Source organism: Lonchura striata, chromosome 1A (assembly GCF_050655825.1).
Source record: "Lonchura striata isolate lonStrDom1 chromosome 1A, ASM5065582v1, whole genome shotgun sequence".
NCBI lineage: Eukaryota > Metazoa > Chordata > Aves > Passeriformes > Estrildidae > Lonchura > Lonchura striata.
Window position 1 is genome coordinate 5,420,185 of NC_140741.1, and position 16,265 is coordinate 5,436,449.

Sequence of the window (16,265 nt, forward strand, 5' to 3'; positions counted from 1 at the left end):
AACAAGCCCATATCCACGTGTGGCAACGTGCCATCCCTCTCCTGTCACACACAGCACGTCTCGGGTGGTCATTCCTGGATACAGACAGAGGTTTGTGCCTTCAAAGTGGGCTTGTTTTGGAGAAAAACTTATCCCAAAAATATCCTATCACTCATCCTTCCCTGCTCTTTCTCTGCCCCAAGTGCCCTATGCTCTTCCTGTAGATCCCCAGCTTGCATCTGGCTGTCAGGAAGGGAGAACGGCAACAAAAAATTACAAACCTACAAGTTTTTCCCATATCACAGAGGACTCCTGCTCAACATCAGGGAGGAGCAACCCGCCTGCAGTGAGCAGAGCAAGTGCTGAGCCCCAGGATCAGAGCCCGAGGCTCTTTGGAGGACAAACCCAACCCATCCCCAGCTCAGCTCCCATTTCAGCACCTCCGGATGGGAAAGAAAGCCAAGCCCAGGCTGCCACGCTGCTCAGAGCTGCAGACACACTGGAGGGAGGTTGACAGCACCAAGGAGAGGTTTGTAATCGAATTTCTCTTTATTTTGGTCCAAGGTTGAGGTCAGTGCACAACGAGGAGGTTATCAGATGACTCACATGAGCCTGAGCACTGTGCTAGGATAAAGTTAGGACTGTGCCTACTGGGAAGATGTGAGGTTGCCAGATAGCCAGGGTACAGCTTTATATAATTCATTTCTATTCCTGAAGTGATTTTCTTTGACCAAGTCTGAGAAGAGAAGGAACATTCTTTTGTGGTGGCATGAAGGGTTGGGAATCCAGGCTCTATTCATAATGTGATCATCTGAATTGACAGGAAAACTCAATATAACATTACTTTCACTTTTTAACATTTACCTAGATAATAAGACATATGCAGTGATAGCCAGTTTTTTTTCTACCTGAAGAACCATAGATGTACATTTCTAAGAAGCATTTCCTTGATGTTCTGCCTAAATAATGACACTAGCAGTAGGAGTAAGATAAAAACTTAAAAAAACCTTTCATGGCTTCATTCAAGTCCAAGGCAAAACCTCTGTATTTCCTCTGGGGCAAGAGTCTAGGGCTTCCTGGGTGTTGTGGGAGAGACACAAAACTAAAGAGATGACCCAGACAGGAAGTCAAGGGAACAGAAAACAGATGCTATGTTCATATGTTTGTGCACAGGCCTGCAGGAAATCCAGTCAAAGTGTTTTAGCCAGGATTATCCATCCTTTTGGATGAATCATAAACCACTCCTAAAGCATGAACAGCTATTTCAGGGAGTCTTAAAAGTAAACTGGAATAACTTCAGTGGAATGGCACCAAAGTTGTCCAGCCTTGAGAGTTTGTCCCGTGAAAAGCAGCTGAAGGAATGGAGCTTGATTACACTGAAAATAAAACTGTGGGGACACATTAAAGCCACCTTCCAATCTCTGACAGGCTTTTGTCAAGGCCAAAAGCACTGATCTCACATGCCCAGCTCCAGAACAATGGATAAGAGTCCTGGATTGAAGCAAGAGGGGTTCCTACTGGACATAGGGGTGGGGAAAAGAGGCACAGGAAAATATCAAAGCACAGCAACCTAGAGAAGTTGTGGTGATGGGCAGTCTATGGCATTAAAGTTTTTCAAGACACAACCTGACACATTTCTGCACAACCTGACCTCACTTCAGATATAATGCTGCTTTGAGCAGCAGGCTGGATTGTGGACATCCAGAAACACTTGCCCTGAATTATGCCACGAAATGGCAGAAGCTCAGAGGCCTGTGCAGCTCTGGATTGTTTTGTGTTTTATGCAAACACACAGAAACTAATAAAGGACAGGATGTGGCTCCCTGTCCTCCCAGGCTTCCCCAAACCATCCCATGGAAAGACAGAAGATGGAGACCAAGGCCATGAGTTTCTTGAAACTGTGCATCCATAGTGGAAGGAAACTCTTGACAAGGGCCTGGACAAGGGGGAATGGCTCCACACTGACAGAGAGCAGGGTTAGATTGGGTGTTGGAAAAAAATTGTTCCCTGTGAGGGTGGGGAGGCCCTGGCACAGGTTGTCCAGAGCAGCTGTGGCTGCCCCATCCCTGGCAGTGTCCAAGGCCAGGCTGGATGGGGCTCTGAGCAACCTGGGGTAGTGGAAGGTGTCCCCGCCCATGGCAGGGGACTGGAACTGGATGATACCAAGGGCCCCTTCCAACCCAAATCACTCTATAACTCTCTGATTCTATTAAAATCTCCTATTTGGGGAAAAATCGTTAAGCTTTAGAGCTTTTGAATGACAGGGAAAATATCTGAGCCATTCAGTTTCTGAATAATTAACTCCCCATACCCATTCTGCATGTCCTGATCTCCAATTTGAAGCCTGATTATCCTCAGGATCAGCGGAACAAAAGCCTTTTAATTTTTTTCTAGAAGTATAGGTGCTAAATATAGAACCAGCTTAAACTATTAAAATATAATACACCAATTCATTTGAAAAGCAACAAACCAATTAATCCTTATTTCTGCAGCTGTGGGCACATTTTTTTCTCCTTTAGCCACGGATTCCTGCAAAGCTTCTGTGGGGTATGAGTTAACACAAATGACAAGGTATCATTTTCAAGGGCACCTGCGTCACAGAAACTTCATCAGCAAAAGCCTCCAAGATCCAGAGAGGCAAAGGCATGGCTGGTGTGACCTGGTGACAATCAGCTTGAAAAAATGGTCTTTTTTTTAAATTTGGTCCAGCTTCCTAGCCCTCAAGGAAAACCCAAACATTTTTTGAAAAGTCTCCTGGCTACATCTGTTTTATACAGTTATGCTTCTTTTTTATTAACTTCAGATCAAAGCTCTTCACTCTTTAAGTAGGGAACCAAAGGGATTAAGTAAAGTAAATATCTTCTTCTCTGCAATTTCATATGCAAACACTGAGTTTTCAGGCTGGGAAGACATGATTTAGTAGTTTTACTGCAAAAAAAAAATCTGCATTTATACCCTGATTTTCACATGGATGACTTTGCTCTCAGGTTTTTTTTTTTATGTGATTAGTATACCTAACTAGAGAGGGCATGTAGATTAGTTCCTGGGTTAAATACAGGAGAAATTAAAGTCTCTCACCCATCATTACACATGGACTATTCTATACAAAATAAAGTGAATAGATACCTTGAGTCCCCATTAAAACATTTCCCAAAGGCAACATCCAAGCTATATTATACTGTACAAAGTGTCAGAGATTTTTCCTGCCCTAGCCAGTCATTCACACTCAAAACCATGCAGCTGAGCTCTGTCATACACTCATTTTGAAACTTGTCTGCTGATGGGATGTGCACAACCAGTTTTGCTCCCATCAGTTATATTAAAAATAAAAGTTTGATCCTGAGGCCAGGCCAACATTTTTGTACCAGTTGGCAACCTTAAATGAACTTTAAGACCAAAACTCTCCAATAAGGACTTCATTATGAAATTTTATTCTACCAAGACCCTCAGCCCTTCTCACATGGAAGATCTATACAAGTGAATATTTGCAGACTCACACCCTCATGAAGAGGTAAATCCAGGGAGGTGGATTTATTGCTGGGGGTGGGGAAAAAATAATCAGACATATTATCTGTTCACCAAATAGCTATTCCTCAATTTTTTACTATTTTGATAATAATATGCTAAGGAGGGAGAGACTATTTACATGAGCATGTAGTGACAGGAGAAAAGGGAGTGACTTCACATTGAAAGGAAATTTAGATTAAATTTCAGGAAGAAATTCTTCCCTGTGATGATGCTGAGGCCCTGGCACAGGTTACCCAGCAAAGCTGTGGCTGCCTCATCCCTGGCAGTGTTCCAGGCCAGGCTGGATGGGGCTCTGAGCACCCTGGGATAGTGGAAGATGTCCCTGCCCATGGCAGGCTTGGTTTATGTCAGCATAAAATGTATTTTACAATAATTGAGCCTGTTTACTGTAATATTTTTAGGCCAATTTCCCAAACTGAATAGGAGTGTGTGTGAAATGACCCCTTGTCAAAGAATCTTGAGGCACCAAGCACTGACAGCCAATTCCCAGAACTTGTCCTATCTGCAAGATGAAAATGACTCCCTAGGGGTGCTGATGTCCCCCAGAGGACACAGGGGTTCCTCTAAGCCACTACCAGCAGCATCTGAATTAAACTACCTTTAGAAGCACCTAAATTAAATTAGCCTTAGAAGCCCTCACTGGCTCATTCCCTGTCAGCTCACATGCCAGCACATCTACAAAGAGGCCATAAAATACATCCTCAGAGCATGACCTGTGCTAAAAATGTCCAAGAACTTCTCTTTACTCAAGTGCCACCTGATTTCTCTCTGCCCAAGCAGCTGCCCTTGTCTCTCTAGCAGTGCCACCACTGCCTGATTTCAACTAAAAGCACCAGAAAGCCATAAATCTCTGATACAGCAAGTTTCCACAGAGGGGAGAAAGCCTAGAAATTCCCCTTCCAAAGGAAAAAAAAAAAAATCTCAATATTTGTTAACAGAGAGGACTCCTAGCACAATTTATCCCTGTATAGGAAATAGGATGTGATCAGCTCCAGTGCTCAGGTGTGCCCTGGCTGTACACACATTTCTCATGGAAATGTCAGGTTTGCAGTGCTTACAGCAGCACAGAGCCTGCTCTCCATCTTGATCCGTGCCTGAGAATCTCAGCAAAGGCTCTTCCTGCCGGGTGGCCAACGTTTTAATCCTGCTTGTGTAAGTGGTCTTTTAACATTTTGGAAAGCAAGGGAGACACATTTGGGGCTCAAATCCCTGCCTGCCTATCTCACTGCATGTTCCTGGCTTTAATCAGGGGGTGAATATAGATAGAAGTAGGAAGAGATGCAGCTCAACTATTTAGAAAACAGAACTCTGATGAATTATGCAGCTTTCCTCCATCATTTTCAAAAAGTATTCACGAGGAACAAGTGCAGTTGCATTTCTCCAACTGCAAAGACCTAAGGCTTTGGGAAGACCTTGTCCCAAAATGGGGGAAAGAAATCCCCACCAGACAGGCAGATATTGATTTCAAAGCTGTGGGGAATGACTGCTGAAACACAGGAGATCACTTGGAAATTTAATTTTTCTGTAGTAATAGGTTTAGTTTCTTATCTACGGGGTTCTTTAGGAGGGGAGAGAGTGGGGAAGCCCACAATATTTTGAAATGGTTCAAATGAGATGTGGAAAAGTTTAACAAAGAAAAAAAAAAAAAACAACTACAAAACTTCATGGAAAACTGGGGGCAAAGGACACTTCTGTGTGGAAAAATAAAACAAAGAAATCAGCTCTTCCATCAATGAATTCTGAAGCTCATGTTGAATTTCTTGATTGAGCATCTCTCCTTAGGATCTACAGTAAGCCATCCTGCTGGAACTAAGGAGATTTGTCTGGAAGTTCAGCCAGGTGCCTTAAACCTCCTGGATGAAAAAGCAACTCAACATGAGCACTCCTAATTCACAGCTCATCCCTCACAAACCTCAAGGCAAGCAGCAGCCGAGGCAGAGAGGTCCCAGGGCAGTTTAAAGTGATCAAAAGGAAACACAAACAGCCCCAGAAAAAATAAAATCTCTTCATTAAAGAGGATGGCTGATCAGCTCCTCCCCCCCATCAAATCTGGCTTTCCTTGGAGGCTGCTGGAGAGCCCTTTCAATGTGCAGTGCTTGTCCTGGCTTTGGGATGGCACAGCAACTCCATCTCCTGGGTGAAATTCAGCTCCCTGGATCCCCAAGGCAGGTCCCAAAGCTGTCTAAATTGTCTAAATTGTGATCTAGAGATATCTTCAATTGAGACTAGTATCAGCTTTGAGTGCACACCATCCACACAGAGATGGAGAAGCCACTGCTTGGTTCCCCAGTGATCAATCACAGTAACCACAGCATGGACTAGATGATTTTTAAGGTTCCCTTCCAAGCCAAGCCATTCTTGATATGATTCCATGAAAAAATACCTAGTTTAGAAACTCTCCAAGGATGAAGATTTCACTGTCTCTTGGAGCTTTACCAACAGTTAACAACTCTCACGAGGAAAATATTTTTCCTTGCATCACATCAAAGATACAGTCCTCGCCACAGACCTGAAATTGGAGACTCAAAAACTTTTTACTTCTCACACAACTGCATCTAGACTAGAGCTGTGCACAGCTGCAAGCCTGGACAGAAATCTAAAATTAGTAATATCTGCTCTAATTCCAAACCTACCTTGACACCCTCTCCTACTCCAGGTGTCCAAAATAAGTTTCTGCCTGAAGACACCACACTGGGGTTTGCAGATTAAAAATGTTTAAACCCCCAAATGATCAAAACTCCTTGATCACAATGCCTAAGAGAGAAAGTGAATATCCACAGGTAATTTCATTCACTGGCTACCTCTTAACATCATCTTCTGGTGGGAGGCTTCAATTTACCAGGTTTCTGCTGGAACTGCAGTGCTGCAGAGGGGAAATGGAACAGGAGGTTCCTGAAGAGAATTTCCTGGCACAGCTGGGAAGGAGCTGACAAGGGAAGGCACCCAGAGAAGGACCGGTGAGAGATGTGAGGGCTGGAGGCTGTCTTGGACAAAGCCACGAGGTTTTGATTCTCTGAGAAGTAAGGAAAGATGCCAGCAGAACCTCCACCCTGGGTTTCCTAAAGTCAAACTTTGCCTGTTTGAGATGACAGAGTCCCTAGGGAGGCAGCGCTGAAAGGCAAAGGAGACCAAGGAGGCTGGAAATTCTTTATGAACAAAATCCTACAGGTGCAGGAACATCCCTGTGAGGAAGGAGAGCAGCCTGGATGAACAGGGAGATTTGGATAGAGCTCAGGACAAAAAAAGGCTGTTGATCACCTTTGGAAGAAGGGGAAGCTGTGCCAGAGGACTGCAAGGATGTGGTGGGGATCTGCAGAGAGAAAGTTAGATGGGTCAAAGCCCAGCAAGAACTTGATCTGGCTGCTGCTGGAAAAGACATTAAGAACTGTTCTGCTACCAAATCTTCAGCCAAAGATACTGTGGGCTATTGAAAAATGTGCCTTTTGAGGAGGTTTTTATTTCTGTTGTTTCATAGGGATGATAAAATCAGTTTTAGAGGCATCAGAGAGAACCATTCAAGGAAGAAAGAGACAAACCTCCAGGTTAGGAAGGAATTTAGGTAATGCAAAACTACCACAGACACAAAGCAGCAAGTCCTCTGTTTTCTGAATGTTTCCTGAGGTCTTGCAAATATTTCAGTATTTGGCTCTGTGTTTACTACACTTGCACTGGACTAACCTGGCTGAACCACCGCCTCACATTCCCCTCAACTCACAGCAATCTCCAAACTTTTGTGTCCCTTTTGGCAACAGAGGGACTCTCCCACTTGGCTGGCAAGAGTCATCACTCTGCAAGCTGCACCCCAAGGAATGCATTCACCTTCTTTGCCAATGTTTCATCACTGAGAGCTGCTTTGAGGCTGCCCATTCAGCTCTGCAGCATCCAACTGAGAGCAGCAGCTTCTCACATGGTCCTGAGCCTTACCCAGCTCTGATGTGCCTCATGTCCATAAGCAGCCCAAGTTTTCCTCATCCAAAACCTCCCAGGGCTGCTGCTGTGAGAAGGGAATCAGGAAACCCCTGCCTGTCCTCTGGCCATGAGCCACACAGTTTGCCCCAGAGCTGTGCCCTGCAGGAGCCACAGGACTCCAAGCCTTGGGACTGGCTGGAAGCAAATTGGGCAAAAATCATAGTTACTTCTAAAATCCTTAGCCCTATTGACAAGAAAATGAAATGTCCTTTTCTGTGGACTCCAGAGACACTTCATTCAACCTTGAAACACACTCTCCTTAAACTCCACAACTGGTTCAGGTAGGTGTCCATTTGTACATTTCCTCACCCTTATTTTCCAAACTGAGGACCACCCAATATCCCCACCTCAAATGGACACAAATTTTTCCCTGCCTTTTTTATTCCTTAAGCAGTTACCTGTTTTCAGAGTTGGGTTTTTTTTGTTGGTTTGATTTTTTTTTGCCCACAGGCAGTGTCTTGCATCTATTATTGAAGTGGCAAAACCAAGATCTGGTTGCTTTGTGGTTTGCTTGGTTTTTCATTCTCATTGTCAAAAATAGTTGATAGTTTCTACTCCAGATATCACTTCTAAAATGCTGCTTATATGGCCGTGACAGTGAAGAGCCATGTCATTAATTTGTTAAATCAGGCTTTTTCAGAAAGGCCGGGAAATCAGTCCAAAAAATTGGCTGACCTAAAGGATTAAAATTATAGCAATCACATGAAAAAAAAAAAACCCTAATTAAACAGTGTCTGCTCAGAGATCGATCAGAAATTCTCCTCTGTTTTGTGTTCAGACTGAAAAAGAATGAAGGCTCCATGCGCTGCTTGATTACAGGATGACTACAAGCAATCAATAGGACAAAACTATGAAGGCAGTTAAGAACATCCTTTGAATGAAAAGAAACTAAGAAGAAAAAAAAATGCTTACTTTGTCTTGCCTAAGAAAATGAAGTTGGAAATGAAATTGCCTGAGTTGAAGTTGACCGCTTCCTTGGTTTCCCAGGAGGGAAAAATACAAAGGAAAGAAATTTCTGAGCTAAAAGCCAACCCTGACTTAAGAAGAACACATAGACTTGTTTGTCTCTGCTCCCCAGTGAAAGATGTGGGTTGAAAATTGGGGAGAAGTTTCTAAGGATCAAAACTATTAAATTCTGGAACAGCCTTCCATGAGCAGGGGGAAAAGGAACCCTTTTTGTGACACAGAGCTTGAGTGGTTCTTCCATTGCAGGATTCATGGGTGGTGTGCACTGTGCATGCATGAGAAATTATCCTAAACAGCATAATGGGAAACTGCTACAGATCAGGGGTATGAAACACTTCCACTTCATTATTATTTATATTTTTTGGTCAAAGTTTACTGAAACTTTCCTGTTCCAGTAATCTTTTTCTGGTGATAGAATCGCCAGAGTTAAAAAAGCCAAGACAGAGAATTGTCCAACCTGCTGAGGAGAGTTTTAAACTAAGAATGATGGAAAACGGACAGAATGACTGGGAGTTTGGTGAAGAAATGGTGGGTGGGGGTATCAAGCAAAGAGGCTGGGATGGGGTGAACAGAAGGGACCTTACTTGAAATGAGAGGCCCAAAACTGGGCACAGCATCGAGGTGTGGAAGGATGTGCAGAGGGACAACCACTTCCCTAATTAACAGCCTGGGCTCCTAAATCCTGGCACCGCTCAGTGAAATGCACAATAATCAACTTCACAGCAGCTTAGCAGGGTCTGTGCAAAAGCAATCTGCCATGATTACAGCAGCAAGATGCTGTGGAGGGCTCCTCCCTTACAGAGGGAGATGTCAGCTCACATTTCCGAGAGCTTAAAAGTGTGGACAAGGTGACACAGCCCCTGCAGTGCTGCACTGCTGCAGGGTCATGCTCAGAGAAACAGCCCATCCAGGGGGACCTCCAGCAGCCAGACACTTCTAAGGTTTCTGTCTTGAAAGGACAGGATGAAAAATAAAATTTTTATGCCCATCTTTTCATCTCATTTCACGGAGAAGCGGGGGAGGATTGCTCTGCGAAGGAGCAAATGACGTAATTATAGAATCACAGAATGGTTTGGGTTGGAAGGGTTGAAAGATCATCCAGTTCCAACTCCTCTGCCATTGCAGGGACACCTTCCACTAGACCAGGTTGCTCAGAGCCCCATGGATACCTCTAATCCAAAACATTCTATTGTTTTAAATGAATAATGGTAAATTAAGGCTATTTGGTGTTTGCTGACACACACAAACAGTGCCCATCACAGAGAGTTTTAAGGCAGATTAAATATGTATAAGGAAGATACTTTGAAGAGAGATATTTTGTAGAATAACAAGAGCATGTTTGCCTTGTGTGAAGGTGATTCACCTCACGAGATACCGACCTCATTGTGGCCTTCCAGTGCCTGAAGGGAGCCTACAGAAAGATGTGGAGAGACCCTTGACAAGGGCCTGGAGTGACAGGACAAGGGGGATTGGCTTCAGACTGACAGAGAACAGGGTTAGATTGGATATTGGGAAAAAAAATTTCCCTGTGAGTGTGCTGAGGCCCTGGCACAGGTTGTCCAGAGCAGCTGTGGCTGCCCCATCCCTGGAAGTGTCCAAGGCCAGGCTGGATGGGGCTCTGAGCAACCTGGGCTAGTGGAAGGTGTCCCTGCCCATGGCAGGGGGGTAGAACTGGATGATCTTAAGGTTCCTCCCAACCCAGGCAATTCTGTGATGGCCATGTAAGACCTCACAATCACAGCTCCTTCAGAACTCACACACTGAAATTTCCTCTCTGTTTATCCCGTAGCTCTAAGTGTGTTTACCATCATCATCTTGTTCCCAGGGCTTTTCCCCTGCAAGCCCAAAGGTCTGTTTCACCTGGGGGGTGTTCACCACTGACATTTAATAAACAGTAATTACTTGAGCTTTAATCTGTTTTGCAGGTTCTTCTAAGAGGAACTCAAACCTTCAGGGAGAAAATCAACTGCTACGATGCTTTTCTGAGCTATAAGTAGACGAGTGTTTTTTTGCCCTCCCTATAGAGCAGCAAGCCCTGTCACAGTGTGACATAGGTAGCAAACTGTGACTCTAATTAAGTGTATAATTATGCAGCAGATTGCAGCACAGTGTGCTATTACTTAAACCAAGTGACTTGCATGGCAGTCCCAGAGACATGGAACTCGATGCAGACTGAGCTGAACACATTAGGAAGCATTTCTAGGGTGGGTGAAGAAGGAGCCAGGCTCAGTTCATCCACAATAATGGCACCTGCACTCCTTCAACAAAGAAAAAAAGGAACCCAGCAGACACACAAATTCCAACTATAAAGGAGGTGCAAAAACAAACTTGGGCAATGCTATGGAGTTGCTCATAAAGGTCTGCAAATATTTTACTCAGCCTTTTTTGGATGTGGCTGTCAGCAGAGAGCTCTATCACAGCATCCCTACCCCTTGAATTATAGCAAATTGATAACACCTCCTCAAATTGCATGTGCATGACAAGAATCTCCCATTTATCAAACTCCCCACAGAAGCAGTAGCTGGAAGATGCGTGCCCTTGCACCATGCAGCTCCCAGGTTTGAGTCCTGACACTTGTTTATACAACTCTTCCAGCAAGAAACCCTGTTAAATAATCCACACAGAGCTGACCTACATTGGCAAATCTCTTTTGAACCACTGCAAGAGGAACAGAAATGGAATGAGAAGCGAGCACTGAGTCCAGAGCTCTGTGTGCCCACCCCAGCAGGGCTCAGGCAAGGTGTGGTTTCAGCCTCCAAGCTGCTGCGGTACCGTTGTTGCTTTAGGCACTTGGAAACAGATGGCAAATTTCTGGGGAGCTCTGCAGGCAAACACACACTGCCAGCTACCATTTTGCCTTGTCTGGGAGGACTAGGGACTCCAAGTAGGTTCACAGTAAAGAGATGGAAGAACAAGCTCTGAAGGAACACCAAATCTCCCGAAAATCAGGAAAAACACAGTTTGAAATCTTATCTCAGATTACAGCTGACAAATGAAGACAGAATCTGCTGGTGGCAGGAAGTATAAAACAATTCTAAAATCACATTTCATGTGATTGCTATAATTTTAATCCTTTAGGTCAGCCAATTTTTTGGACTGATTTCCCAGCCTTTCTGAAAAAGCCTGATTTAACAAATTAATGACATAGCTGTTCAATGTCATGGCCATATAAGCAGCATTTTAGAAGTGATATCTGGAGTAGAAACTATCAACTATTTCTATATGAGAATGAAAAACCAAGCAAACCACAAAGCAACCAGATCTTGTTTTTACCACTTCAATAAGTCTTTGCCACTTCAATAATAGATGTTTTTTGCAAGACATTGCCTGTGGAAAAAAAAAATCAAACCAACAAAAACCCCAACCCTGAAAACAGCTAACTGCTTAAAGAATAAAAAAGGCAGGAAAATTTTGTGTCCATATGAGGTGGGGATATTGGGTGGTCCTCAGCTTTGAAAATAATTTAAGGAAATGTACAAATGGACACCTACCTGGACCAGTTGTGGAGTTTAAGGAGAGTGTGTTTCAAGGTTGAATGAAGTATCTCTGGAGTCCACAGAAAAGGACATTTCATTTTCTTGTCAATAGGGCTAAGGATTTTTAGAAGTAACTATGATTTTTGCCCAATTTGCTTCCAGCCAGTCCCAAGGCTTGGAGTCCTGTGGCTCCTGCAGGGCACAGCTCTGGGGCAAACTGTGTGGCTCATGGCCAGAGCACAGGCAGGGGTTTCCTGATTCCCTTCTCACAGCAGCAGCCCTGGGAGGTTTTGGATGAGGAAAACTTGGGCTGCTCATGGACATGAAAGTTGAGCTGAACACCCAGGAACTGTCAGTGCTTGGTTCCAAGGAGGGAGCTCCATTCAAATCCCCAGATTCCAGGCACAGAGGATGGGATATGACCCTGATCTGCCCTGTGGGATTGATGGACCCTCCCTGTCACTGGCAGTCTTTGGTCTTGCACAGTTTACTGAGGGGTTTTGGGGGGCTGACCATGAGCAGCTCTGCCCTTTAGCCCTCTCAGTGCTGGTAATTAATTGCCAAGCTGGTGGGTGTCCTCATCTCACCTGGATCTCAGCACAAGGGAAAAAGGCTCCCAGTCTGCTGAATATTTAAAAAAAAAACCCTCAGGTTATGTACCAGAAAATTAATGCAAAATGCACTGCATTTGAAAATGGGCACAGGAAGAGAGATCTACAGCAGGTTCAATAGCATCAACAAAACCCTGGAACATCAACAAATTAAAAAAAAACAAACCCACAAAACAAAACAAACAAGAAACCCACAAACAACAAAAAAAACCCCAGAACTTTGTATAGGAATGGAAAACTTGTGTTGTGATATGGACAGGAATAGTGACAAACAGATTAAACCAATTAGTAAATCATCTAACTTTCTGAAAACTACCCTTTTTATTCTCTTACTTTTGATATGAGACAGATGAAATTCAAATAATAAATCAGCTCAAGGTTGCCCACTGGTCCTGACTGGAGCACGCTTGATGCAAGCAGGGCTCTATACCCCATTCATAACAAGCACACTTAATGTTTCAGCAGGGCTGCAGTTGCACAGAGAGGAAGGAAAATGAAGAGGTAAATCTAAATTTATCTCCTGACTTTAGAGAAGTCAAGCAAAAAAAGATGTGAATGAAAGCAGTGTGGTTTTTTTTTTTAACATTATCTTCTTATTGATTATCACAGTTTTACCACACAAGGTTTGATCAGAATGAATCAAACCCCTCAGTAACAGATTAAATTATTCTGTCTGTTCTCTGATTTAGTTTCCCCTTAAAGAAACTGCCAGTTAATAGCCCCTTAAATAGCTCCTGTCTCCAGACCAGCTCTTCTTTCCATTCCACCAGACACTACAGACTAAAACCTTTTCTTCCTTTTCCAATTCTTCCTCCCAAGGTGGGTTCCTGCTGCACACACAACAAAGCCAAGCAAGCTTGAGCACATAGCCAAGGAGGGAAGCATTTCCTCCGCATTTCTGAATTTTCTCTTTTCAGCAAGAATTTCTTCACAGAAAGGGTTATCAAGCATTGGGATAGGCTGCCCGGGGATGATGTGTCTGTGGTTCTAAAATGAAGTCAGTGGCCTGAGTAAATCAGATTAGGAATTTCATATAGACTTAAACCAGTTTTTGAAGACTAGCATGAAAAATTTCAAATATTTAGAGTAATAGTTAATTAATAGGGAAGGGGATTGTTCTATAATTTACCCTGTATCACTAGATTTTTCTTGTTTCATGAAGACACAAAGATGTAAGAGGTTCTTCTTTTGTTATAGATTTGTAAATGAACTGAAGTTCAGGCTGGGAAAACTCTAAAGGCAGCAAAAAGAAAGGAATAAGGTGGTCCGGGGAGCAACAAACATGGAAAATTTAGTGGCTCTTTCTTTCCTACCCAAACCAAACTTAAGGGTATAAAGCATGAGGTGTATGTGGGAGAAAAAGGTAAGAAAAATGCTGGCAAAACTGGAAGCAGACAAACCTCTTTCATTTTCACTCAATTGTGTTACTAAATTACTGCCCTGACACATTTTTGGGACAAAACCTCTGTTTTGCCGAGGCTGCCCTCAGATTTCAGAGGCTCAAAAAATGCAGCATCACCCTTATTTTAATTAATTGCAACATTAGCAAGAGGTGAACTTCCTAAGGAAATTGTACCTACAGAATGTGTAGGTGCTCCTATTCTCCACCCTTCCCTCAGAAAGTCCTGTTGGCCAAAGATGGGACAAATTCATAGAGAACAAAACCTGCACTTTACCCACGCATAGAACTATTAGAACATAAATTTAAGCCTTACACAGCAGTTAATTCCAAGGCAGAGAGACAACACAAACACCATAACAGGGACAAAATGAGGCACTGATGCTGTTATAGCCCCAAGCAACCAAGCACAGGACACCAACCCAGAAGAAACACAATATCTCTAGGGGAGAATTTTTCAGCTGCTCACTGAAGCTCCAGCTTGCAAAACCATCCATTCTTGAATCTGTGAAGCCCACAACAAATATTTCAGATAGCAAAAAGGCAAAAGAGTGACTTACCACAGGCACCGCTGACTGAAGGGGAGGACATCCATGAGCAGCTCCCACAACCACCACTGCCAGAGCCAAACTGATCCCTTGGCACACACCTGAGGCTGCTTTAAGCACTTTGTTGTCACCTTTGCCCCCAGTCTTGCCTCCAGTCACACCTGAGGGGAGGCTCCCTTGAAAGGCTCCTCAGGTGCAGGCAGTTTGACCAATCCCTTACAGCACCTGAGGTGCTCCTCTGGCAGAACTGAGATTTTGTTTCTTGGCACAGACTGCTTTGACCAGGGACCAGAGGCTGAGAGGCATCTCCTCCATGTAGAGGAGGTTTGCAATAGTAAGGTTCAGGGATAATCTTGAGACAAGTGAGCTCAATGGTTTTAAAGCAAGGAAACATACACCTCTGTTGCCAAAATCACACAATCACAGAATGGTTGGGGTTGGAAGGGTAAAATCATCTTGTTCCACCCCCCTGCCATGGACAGGGACACCTTCCACTAGCCCAGGTTGCTCAGAGCCCCATCCAGCCTGGCTTTGGACACTGCCAGGGATGGAGCAGCCACAGCTGCTCTGGACAACCTGTGCCAAGTCCCTCTGGATGGCATCCTGTCCTTCAGGTGTGACAAGTCTGCTTTAGTGTCATCTGTAAACTTCCCGAGGGTGCACTTGATCCCTTAGGCTGCACCATTGCAAAAGGTTATAATAACACAGATCCCAGTATGATCTCCCAAGGGATACCACTTGTCTCCGATGTCCATCAGGACAGGGAGTTGTTGACCACTCCTCTTTGGGTGTGTATACACAAAAAACTTCGGAGGGAGGTATTTAATGGCTTTTTAATCAGTTGTATCAGCCCAGAGAATGAATGTTGGGGAAGGAGGTTCTGGAAGAGGTGAATGGAAAACCGGGATCAGGATTTGCCAAGCAGCAGCTCCGACTACTGGCGATTCAGTGCAAGCCAGGTCTGTGCTGCTAGAGATGTTTTTCCACCTGAAGATTCCACGTGTTGCTTCAAACCAGAATCTCGATAACAAAATCCCTGACGTTCCCTAATGACGATGAGAAAGGCAATTTCCATTCTGTAGTTTGCAACATGCCCACCTAATGTTAAGCTTTTACAAGAAGGAATGGTGTTTAGGGAGCCAGTTCCAGGAATTAAAAGCACTATAGCAGCACACCATCACGGTTCTCAGTTCTGCCACCAGCTTCCCTTTGCTCTTTTGGCAGTGCCCTTCACCTTCTACTCCCCTACCTCAAAGAAGTTGCAATAATAGTCTCATTAATTACTGAGAATTTGGATTGCTTTAAATGTATCGGTCCTCTGATCTCCTCTCATAGAATCACATCCACGTGCACTTCTTATAGGGCACAGGGAAAAGAAGAAAGAGCAGGGAGAGAGAGGTAACTGCAGAATAATTACTGCCAGCATGAATGCTCCTCTCAGTCATTAAAATCTGACCTCTAAGCAACTGGAGAAATCCTTAAGCACTTCTCAGCCTGGAGAAAAAAGGCTCGGGGGGACCTTCTGGCTCTGCACAACTCCCTGACAGAAGGGTGCAGCCAGGTGGGGTCAGACTCTGCTCCCAATAAGATAGGACAATAGTAAACAGCTTCAAGCTGTGCCAAAGGATGTTCAAGTTGGACATTAAGAGGAATTTCTTCAGAGAAAGGGTGCTCAGGCACTGGAAGGGCTGCCCAGGGATGCTGTGGAATCCCCATCCCTGAAGGTGTTCAAGAAACCACTGGGTGTAGCACTCGGTGCTCTGGTCTAATCGCCAAGGTGGTAACCCAA